Source organism: Gymnoscopelus braueri (assembly GCF_963280865.1).
Source record: "Gymnoscopelus braueri genome assembly, chromosome: 7".
Lineage (NCBI taxonomy): Eukaryota > Metazoa > Chordata > Actinopteri > Myctophiformes > Myctophidae > Gymnoscopelus > Gymnoscopelus braueri.
The window spans coordinates 2030478-2041804 of NC_137608.1; positions in this window are offsets into that span (position 1 = coordinate 2030478).

An 11327-nucleotide genomic window follows, 5' to 3' on the forward strand; every position below is an offset into this window, starting at 1 on the left:
CCGGAAGTAGAATTATTGGTTCGATTTTGTATCCCCATAGAGTTATGAGCATGCGCACTAGTGTCCTTTTTGCGTTCTACGGCAGCCCGTGTGTCAAGGATTGAACGCGAGATATTTATTAAATACCCTCGAGATGCATATTTATATGTAAATGCATATGTATGTATGTATAATATGTTTACATATTTATATGTATAAATATAAATATCTCTCAGCATGTTTTGCGCGTGCATGTATTTCTCCCTGCCTGCAGTTTCAGCTTTGGCCACTGGGGTGGCAGCTTCAATGTTTCTCAGCAACTCTGGGGGCTTGAGCGGAACTCTACTGGTGGAAACAGTCTATGCATCCCATGGCCCGAACGGACGACGCGTTGTAATTGGCTAGTTGGTTGTCCAGGCGACCGTTGATGTAATGTTGCCTAGACAGTTGAACATATTAACCACCAGAGAGCAATAGAGTACTGATTAGTTTCCTGCACTATCTGTACCGAGTAGACCCCTGGACCAGTGGTTCTCAACCTTTTCAGGCTGTGACCCTCCAAAATAACTGGGGATCCCCCCAAAAGAATCATATTCGAACTGAGGAGCCCCCAAAATAACTGGGGACCCCCCAAAATAATTATATTCGAACTGGGGAGTCCCCACAATAATCATATTCGAACTTTTTTGTTTTGTTTGTTTGACTCGGTCGGTTCCACAGATAAATATTTTGAAAATATATGTGAGCTTGTAGATCGGCATTTTCTTATATCTTATATAAGAAATATATTTCTTATATTATTTGACAATTTGGCCAATGTTTGACCAGTTTTTATAGTAGGCCTATAGTTTGTTGATTCCTTTTGATGGAGTAATGGTATCTTTTCATTTCATTTATTTATTTTAAATGTAGGTATTAAAAAGGTCGTAAAGGTCGTAAAAGTCCTTTACCAGGGCTGCCAACTTTCAGAAATTTGTAAGAGTGAGACTTTAACTGTCATAATGCGTTCGGCCGCCGGCGGCGAAAAAATTTTTGGGGGCCCAAAATTTTAAAAGGGCCCTTTTTAACGCTGATTTAAAGGAATTTAACATTAAGACTGATGTCTTCACCCCCATGCCAGCTGCTCTCCCTGTCGGCCCCCTCATGCTTATATAGTGTTAATAATTGCATTTATTAATTAATTCTGATGAAAAACACGACTACATTATGCTATTGTTAGTCACATTTATTCAACATTGGGTTTGGACACAGGTTTCACTTAGAGCAAAGGTATTATAATATGTTACTCTCTACCTCCCCCTACAGGCTGGTATTATAATATGTGACTCTCTACCTCCCCCTACAGGCTGGTATTATAATATGTTACTCTCTACCTCCCCCTACAGGCTGGTATTATAATATGTTACTCTCTACCTCCCCCTACAGGCTGGTATTATACTATGTTACTCTCTACCTCCCCTACAGGCTGGTATTATAATATGTTACTCTCTACCTCCCCCTACAGGCTGGTATAATAATATGTTACTCTCTAACTCCCCTACAGGCTGGTATTATAATATGTTACTCTCTACCTCCCCCTACAGGCTGGTATTATAATATGTGACTCTCTACCTCCCCCTACAGGCTGGTATTATAATATGTTACTCTCTACCTCCCCCTACAGGCTGGTATTATAATATGTTACTCTCTACCTCCCCCTACAGGCTGGTATTATACTATGTTACTCTCTACCTCCCCCTACAGGCTGGTATTATAATATGTTACTCTCTACCTCCCCCTACAGGCTGGTATTATAATATGTTACTCTCTACCTCCCCCTACAGGCTGGTATTATAATGTTACTCTCTACCTCCCCCTACAGGCTGGTATTATAATTTTACTCTCTACCTCCCCTTACAGGCTGGTATTATAATATGTTACTCTCTACCTCCCCCTACAGGCTGGTATTATACTATGTTACTCTCTACCTCCCCCTACAGGCTGGTATTATAATATGTTACTCTCTACCTCCCCCTACAGGCTGGTATTATAATATGTTACTCTCTACCTCCCCCTACAGGCTGGTATTATAATGTTACTCTCTACCTCCCCCTACAGGCTGGTATTATAATTTTACTCTCTACCTCCCCTTACAGGCTGGTATTATAATATGTTACTCTCTACCTCCCCCTACAGGCTGGTATTATAATGTGATTCTCTACCTCCCCCTACAGGCTGGTAGGGCCTGTAATAAAGGCCAATCAAAAAGAAGGCCATCAAATAAAACGATGATTTTTAAGTCCACGGAAATAATGAATTTAACTTGAAGGTTAAGGATGATTTAATTTTAATATAGTACAAGAATAGTGTAACTACTGTATCTGTAAAATATAACCCATTTATTTCATAAAATTATGTATTGGGTTATAGCCTATTTGTCTCAATATTTGTCACATTCAGCCCTGGACTTCACTGACTGTAGGGGTCACATTAATCACATTAGAATCACAGATTAGAGATTTTATGTATTTTCCCCTATTTTCTGTATTTTTCACTATTTAAAATATAGTATTTCTTAATTTTTAATAATTATAGCTCGTAGATTGGCTTTTTTCACCATTTGAAATTGTTTTAAAATAAAAGGTCAACAGTTTTCCCAACCGACAGAGAGTCAGAGACAATATTTTGCCTATATATGGTTCTGTATTAGTGTATGAGTCAGTTTTAGCAGATTTCATTCTAATTGGCTACTGTAGACTGCCTATCAATTTCATGGGCCTGGGTAGGGCCACCTGGCCTGGCGGATATCTTCCCTGTTGCGCAGCAGCACGTCAGCAAGTGAAGGAAATGAATAAATACAAATAAACATAATGTTTTGATGGATAAATGCAAATGATTAAATCATATATATATCTTCGCTGTCAGGCCGAAACCTTGTATTTCCATATTTCAACTTTATGTTTTTTCATAAATGAATGCCTTACTTCAGCGGTTCTCAAACTGGGGTCCGGGGACCCCCAGGGGTCCTTGAGGAGTTACATGACTTTAACTATGAGAGTGTTCCATTTGTACACTCTCAGAGTTAGGATTTCTTAGTATAGATTGGGGTCCCAGAGATAGCAAAGAGGTATCAAATGGGGGTCCGTGGCCTAATGCTTATTAAACTGGGGGTCCATGAAATTAAAAAGTATGAGAACCACTGCCCTACTTCATCATACAAGAGTGTCACACTATAAGAGTAAAAATAGCCGATCTACAAACTACCAACATGCCGAGATATGATGTGTTGTGAGCTTGTAGATCAGCTATTTTCACAAATTACAATTTCCTATAGTATTGTTTGTTGATTACTTTTCATGCAGTAATGCTATTTTATATTTCATTTCTTCCTTCTTTTTTTTTTATTAAAAAGGTCTTTAAAAAAATTGTCACTTTACTGTCATCTGGGGACCCCCCCCAAACAAAAAAATTACGTGGGGACCCCCCTGGGCCTTGTGGGTCCCGACACACAGGTTGAGAACCAGTGATTTGACTAACACTGCTAGTCACAGTTTGTTGTTAAAACCACCAGCAACATGTATGCTGCTCACCAGCAGCCTGTGTAACGTTTAAGTCTCATGTAGTCAGACCCACCATTTCATCAAAATAAAATGATTTGTAAAGATAATGTGTTTGTAAAAAGGAGGTGGTTAAGTTATCTACCGTTTGACCCGCTTCAGAATCAGTCACGGCATATTGAGGCGCTGACAGACTCGTCGGTCGGCGTTTCACGTTGTATACTTTTTTAATTTCTCCACCAAAGTGTTGTGCTTCCTTAAATCCTTCTCCTTGGCTAGAGAGACGCAATGACCCGCCTTAAGCTGCCTCTGATTGGTTTGTATTAGTGACAGACGAGCGTCATGTGAACCTTGGCTGCAGTCCATCGCGCAGCGCACCAACCACAAATCTGGAAAAGTCGTCCTAAAACACCCTCGCCCCCGGTCTAATGCGGCGGCCACGGTCCGCGAAAAAAGGGTGGCAGTGTGTTTTAGGACGAGGCTTCCGTTTTCCACCCGATTGCTCTTTTTTTTTTTTTTTTTGCTGTGAGAGGGGGGAAAAAAGCGTGAGAAATGGCAAGTGTGGCGTGAGGCGTGAGAAGAGGTTAAATTGCGTGACTCTCACTCTCAAAGAGTGAGAGTTGGCAGCTCTGCCTTTACTGTCATCTGGGGACCCCCAAAAAAATGTTTTGGGGTCCCCAGACCCACAGGTTGAGAACCACTCAGGTCCCCAGACCCACAGGTTGAGAACCCCAGACCCACAGGTTGAGAACCACTGCTCTAGACGTACTGCACATATAAACAGAGACGCTACCTTAAAACACATTTTAAATCTGAGGCTTTTTTTTGGTATACTGTTTAAAATAGCTTTGAGAAAAATGCTGCTAATTGTCCCAAAGGTGACTGCAAAAGATTGCTGCTATTTGTTTCAAAAAGCTTAATGACGTGATGTGACATCATGTGACATAGATCTGTTTACACAATGCTGTACCTACCTAATGTACCTACATTGTTTTTATTATATTTTTAACACTTGCTTTGACAATGTAAACGTATTATCTCATGCCAAAGACCCCTTAGTTGAGAGAGAGAGAGATGAAGCAGGGACCCCCACTACATATTGTATAAAATTGTGTTGCATAATAACATTTTCTGCTATTTTTGGCAAATGTTCCACTAAGAATAGGGATGCTAGGGTTCAAGTGGTTTGAAGACCCATGGAGTACTGAGTAAAATATGTGTGTTTTTTTTTTAATGATGTTGCTTATATGATTTAGATGTTTTCTAAATCATATAAGGGAGCTGGATATTGGATATCAAATACGTTTGAGATCCACTGCTCTAGAACACTGGTTCTCAACCTTTTCAAGCCACAACCCCTAAAATAATCCTATTTGAACTGGGGACCCCCCACCCTGACATGCACTTGGAATTGTAGGAGTTGAGGCATTACATTTAGTTTGGTTCCACAGATAAATATTGTGAAAATAACAGATTTACAAGCTTGTGCTTGTACTTTTGCCTCTTTCTTATATTATTTGACAATTTGGCCAATGTTTGACCAGTTTTTATCGTATAGTTTGTTGATTACTTTAGATACAGTAATGGTCTTTTTTCTTTCTTTCTTTTTTTTAAGTATTAAAAAGGTCTTAAAAGTCCTTATAGGGCAAGACCACTAGAGGTTTGGGTTATGTAGTTACCTTGCCATAATGTAACTCCCAAAGGTGGGGAAAAAATCAAAAATAATTTCTCCATTGACTATTTTGAAGAAAACTCGGACTGGATGTCCGGATCTGAATACGGATCTTTATAGTAAAATGAACAGGAAGTTGACATTTTTATATTTGAAAAAAACAAAACTATACTGGGTTTTGTGATGTTCTATACTGTCAGAATAAATATTTACATATATATATAATATTTGTTTGCATTCGTTATACGGGCTGAAAAAGAGTTGTTTCACCATAATGTAAGTCAATGAGGAGCATATTTTGAATTATCAAGTTCTAGTCCATAGACATGCCCCCCCCCCCCAAAAAAAAAAATCTTATGGAGACCCCTACCCACAGGTTGAGATCCACTGCTCTAGAACAAGACAAATCCATGAGCACTTCTGTCCGAGTGTGTGCAGATAATCCCTGGTCACCTATGATTGGGGTTGGGATCCGGAACCAGAGGAACCGGATCCAACACTGAGGAACTGAAATCGGTTCCATCACATTTGAAACCGTTTCCGAAACCAGGTTTAATCATCACACTCTCAGGGCTGGTATGTGGACTTCACGTCTGCTATTCAATTACAATCCCGGTGGTTCTCAAACTTTTTTTTAATTTCAATGACCACCATAACTGTGAGAGTGTACACATGGTTACAGACCTGTAAGAGTCCCTTTGGAACCATCTGGACCTCACTTTGAGAACCATTACAATAATATATATGCATTACTGTATGCATGATTGAATTTGTGTTTATCAAATACTATAATGAAGCCCAAAATGATATTGATTTCTTTTTTATAGGAATCATTAAGGAACCCCAATTGATAAAATGCTAAAGGATCCAAACCCTAGTTATGATGGAGCAAATATATGAGAATGACACATACAAATGGACTTGATCAAACTATTTGAAGACCTCACTTGTTTTTAATATTGAATAAAATAAAAAAAACACCAACACAGAACTAGGTAGCAGTGACCAACAGGTCAACAGAAGATAACACAATTGAATTCAATGGAATACAGAGTAGAGGAGTAGATCATTTAGAAGCTTTCATCAGACTCCCACCAACCTGACATCATCAGGCTCTGTACAGAGACAAAATAATAAAAAAGTAATCTTACATTCACAGTTTCATCTGATCTGCATACAGGATTAGTATTAAGCATTCCTTAAAGGGATATTTCACTTTCAAAAAAACTTTTGGTCATTTTATCGTCTACTCAGGCCTTTGAGAGCCCCCCAGACAGTTTTTAAGTTGCTCGATTCAGTATTTAGATATTAGATATTCTTTTTATCAGACACGCCCCCTTCCTATACAAACCCATTGTATTCATTTTTGGATTCTTCATTTAGCGTTAAGGAATGTTTTACAAACAAAAAGTCTCTGTGTCAAGACTTCACAGGGTAAGTAAACAGTAGAAATAAAGTAATTTCTTAGGTGAACTATTCCTTTAAGACCTGAGTGAGGATGATTCTACAAATGACAGATTTTCTGATGTTGCTATAGTGGTTCTCAAACTTTTTCATGTCAAGGATGCTCAAATTGATATGTGTTTGTCCGTCGACTCCCATTTCAAAATATTTAGTTCTAGGGACCCCCAGAAGCAAAGATTTGAGTTAAAAATTATCACTTTAAAATATATATATGTTCAAAGATGCCATTTTTGAATAGCCAAAGTATAAACTATTGTTTAAGTGGTTATAATCTAGAATGACACAGATGCTTTCTCGGTTTTAATATTACTCACGTCATTTTTTTTTATGTTGCGGAACTCCTGCTCAATCCTCAGGCAGATATCCTGGGTCAGTTCCTTGGATATGCTCTGGAGCACATCGAAATCCTCAACAGTGTACACATGGGTCTCCTTGGGGGTACTGGCAATGGACTCCAATTCAGACTGGACAGCATCCTTGACGCCCACTGCGAAAATCACCACGTCAGCATTCCTCAGCTGGTTGACTGGCTTTTTGAAGGCGTCCGAGGCTTTCCCATCGGTGATCAAGATTGTGACGCGAAGGACGTTGGGTCGTGCCCCTTGGGCAGCCTGGAAGATCTCCTCCCTCACATAAGTCAAGGCCCTGCCCGTGTTAGTGCTGCCCCCTAGATAAGAGAGTGTCCTCACGGCGTTGACCACGGCATCAAGGTCACGGTGGGTGTTCAGGTTGAAGTGGGTGCGGGGGTTCCGACTGTACTGCACCAAGCTAATCTGGACCTTGTGCGGCCCGATGTTAAAGGTGTTCACCAGCGCCTCCAGGAAAACCCGTACTCTGGCAAAGTTAACCATACCGATACTGTATGAGCCATCCACTAGAAGCACCACATCAGCCTGCATGTCCACTCCAAGTGCACATTCTGGAATTAAATGGAATTGTGAGAGAGAGAGAGAGAGAGAGAGAGAGAGAGAGAGAGAGAGAGAGAGAGAGAGAGAGAGAGGTAATAAAAAATAAAAAAAGAACAGCGAGCCGGGTACCCATGGATACCTGACGGTTACCCGCGTTTGACGGTTGACTAGTGGATAGTGGAGAATAATTTGTCAAGGGCCACGTCAGGCAAGTTTGGATAATGTCATGGAACTTTAGTTAATGGCTATGCCGTCTGCAATAAGGTTTAAGCTTGAAAGCCGCAAGCTTGGCACTTCCTCACTTAGGAAACACTTGGACCACTGTGGAAAACCAGGTGGTTCTGGGACAATTGATAGATACTTTCCCAAAAGCAAAGAAGGCCCCCTGCCACCAAACCGAGAGGACAAGGACACTATAACCAAGTTATCAGTGGAGTTTGTGCCTCAGGACGTCCGGTCGTTTGAAACTCTTCGTGGGGAAGGATTCAGTGCACTAGCGCAAGGATTGGTTGACATCGGGGCTAGGGCAATCACGCACGCGCTTCGCGCATGCACCCCCCCGCATTGATGCACTCGAACCCCCCCCCCCCCAACCGTTGTCGGCTAGCGCCGGGCCTGCATGTTGCCAGAAAACCCTAACCCCTAACTTTTCAATATCGAAAAATGAATTGAGTTGAACTTGTGTTACTGATTTACACGAATTCAAACCGATATAATGGTATAGTTGTTTTCACTAATGGTTGAGTTGTTTTACCTGGGAATGTAATTGCAGTGACTGGTGAAGTTACAGTAACATGTGGAGATGTTGTAGTGACTGGCGGTGAAGTTGCGTTGACTGGCGGTGAAGTTGCGTTGACTGGCGGTGAAGTTGCGTTTGTTGGTGTTGAAGTTGCATTGACTGGTGGTGAAGTTGCGCTTGTTGGTGTTGAAGTTGCATTGACTGGTGGTGAAGTTGCGTTGACTGGCGGTGAAGTTGCGTTTGTTGGTGGTGAAGTTGCAGTGACTGGTGGTGAAGTAGCATTAGTTAGTTTAGTGATGAAGTTGCGTTGACTGGTGAAGTTGTATTGAATGGTGCTGAAGTTACATTAACATGTTTTGATGTTGTGTTGACTGGTGGTGAAGTTGTATTGAAAGGTGGGGTAGTTGTATTAACAAATGATGAAGTTACATTTAATGGTAGTGACGCTACATAAACTGATGATAATATATTACCTGGTGGTGAAATTATGTTCACTGGTGGTCCTGCCATCCTCCGGCAGATATCCTGGGTCAGTTCCTTGGATATCCTCGGGAGCACATCCAAATCCTCAACAGTGTACACATGGGTCTCCTTGGGGGCACTGGCAATGGACTCCAATTCAGACTGGACAGCATCCTTGACGCCCACGGCGAAAATCACCACGTCAGCATTCCTCAGCTGGTTGACTGGCTTTTTGAAGGCGTCCGAGGCTTTCCCATCGGTGATCAGGATTATGACGCGAAGGACGTTGGGTCGTGCCCCTTGGGCAGCCTGGAAGATCTCCTCCCTCACATAAGTCATGGCCCTGCCTAGGTTAGTGGTGCCCCCTAGATAAGGGAGTGTCCTCACAGCGTTGACCACGGCATCAAGGTCACGGTGGGTGTTCAGGTTGAAGTGGGTGCGGGGGTCCCGACTGTACTGCACCAAGCTAATCTGGACCTTGTGCGGCCCGATGTTAAAGGTGTTCACCAGCGCCTCCAGGAAAGCCTGTACTTTGGCAAAGTTAGCCATACCGATACTGTATGAGCCATCCACTAGGAGCACCACATCAGCCTGCATGTCCACTCCAATTGCACATTCTGGAATTAAATGGAATTGTGAAAGAGAGAGAGAGAGAAAGAGAGAGAGAGAGAGAGAGAGAGAGAGAGAGAGAGAGAGAGAGAGAGAGAGAGGTGGAGGATTTTCAAAATAATTAAAACTTTCCATATACATATATTTTTAACCTAGTTCTATTTAAATAAGCAGTAAATAACACAACATAATGTAGCTCAAATCAGAGTCCTGCAATGGGCCGGGTAGCCATGGATACCCGACGGGTAGCCTGGGTAAACCCCTCCCTCCGGAAAAATCTTTTTCATTTGTTTTCAGGAAGGAGTCTGGCCTGTATGGGCAATACGACAACCCCTTCAGCCAATCAGCAGTTGTTCCCTTTCAGCCAATCAAGCAGCTCATTTTCCCCATCACCAGCAAGGGGACTTTGGAAGGGGCTATGCCGAAAATGGGTTGCTTTATTCGGATACATGCGTGTCACTGCCCGCCCCTGCCGGTTCTCAGATAAAAATAAATAAATAGGCTCTGTCATGATTAATTGACCACATATAAGAAGTTAAACAACTAAATTCTATCCAAACGATATCTTAAAAGTAAATTCCGTGCCTCAAAAAAGAAGTTTGAGAGCTTTTTGAAGTTTTAAAACGGCGGAGAAAATAGCGCACAGAAAAGATGGCTGTCGCTCTTTTTTGGTCGGGTGCACTCAGGCTGGACTCGGTTCCATTCGGTTTCACTCGAACCTGCCACCTGACTGGCCAACCTTCGCTGTCACTCACAGAACAATGAGCAAGGACGCTGATAGGACATTCCATGTTATGGATTGAAGAGAAACGCCCCATTACAGGCCTGTACGCCAGACTCACTTCTGAAAACAAATGAAAATGAGTTTTCCAGAGGGAGGGGTTTACCCAGGCTACCCGACGGGTACCACTGTGGAAAACCAGGTGGTTCTGGGACAATTGATAGATACTTTCCGAAAAGCAAAGAAGGCCTCCTACCACCAAACCGAGAGGACAAGGACGCTATAACCAAGTTCCAACCAAGTCCCCAGTGCTCACTCCTCATGCATTGAAGGAAGCATGAGCTCAGTTAGGGGCTCTCCTCAGGCTGGCAGAGGGAGAGTAGCGCCCAGGATTACAGCTTAGGCAATTGGCACTGGGTAAAAAAAATGGGTTGCAAAAATGTTGAAAGAAAAAAAAGAAGGGGGGGCAGCATCACAATAAGTAACAGGGACTAACAGTGACTACGCATAATCTGTTTCACTTTTTCTTTTTTTTTCGTTACATTTTTTCACTTCCACCCTTTCTGATTGTCTCTTTCTCCCCCTTTACTCTCTCTCTCTCTCTCTCTCTCTCTCTCTCGCAGGTATGAGGGGACATAATTCCTTTGTCACTTACTGTAGGCCTATATAGAGTAGGTCTACATGAACATGTATAAAGGTTCGTCATCGTCAAGACTGGAATACTTTTTATCACCGTGACATGAACGTCCAAGGATTATGCTTCTGTTCTGAGCAGTGTTTCCAGATATTGCGAGAGAAATAAGCAACCAGGTCTATGAACAATCTCAAAAGAAGCGACTATATATAGGCCACATGAGCACTTTAAAGTTTAAACCTGTATAGAAATACATTGGATATTTGAAAATAGCCGATCTACGAGCTCCTTGTGAGCTCGTAGATCGGCTATTCAAAAACAGAAATGTTTTGAAAATATTGGAATATTTTCCAAATCCACACAAATCTTGCATGGGGGTCTATATTTTCAGAAGTTGTTTGAGAACCACTGGTTTAAACAACATTAGGAAACAAGCCCAAATAAGCAACTACACTTTAGAAACAATTAAGCCCAAAAAAACGCTACCCACAACTACCAATATTTAGACACGCAACTTTACAGAAAAACAAGGCCAAAATCGCTTATAATACGTGGACATGGCAACACTGCTTTCTCCCTGCTTGTTTCATAGAGAGAGAGAGA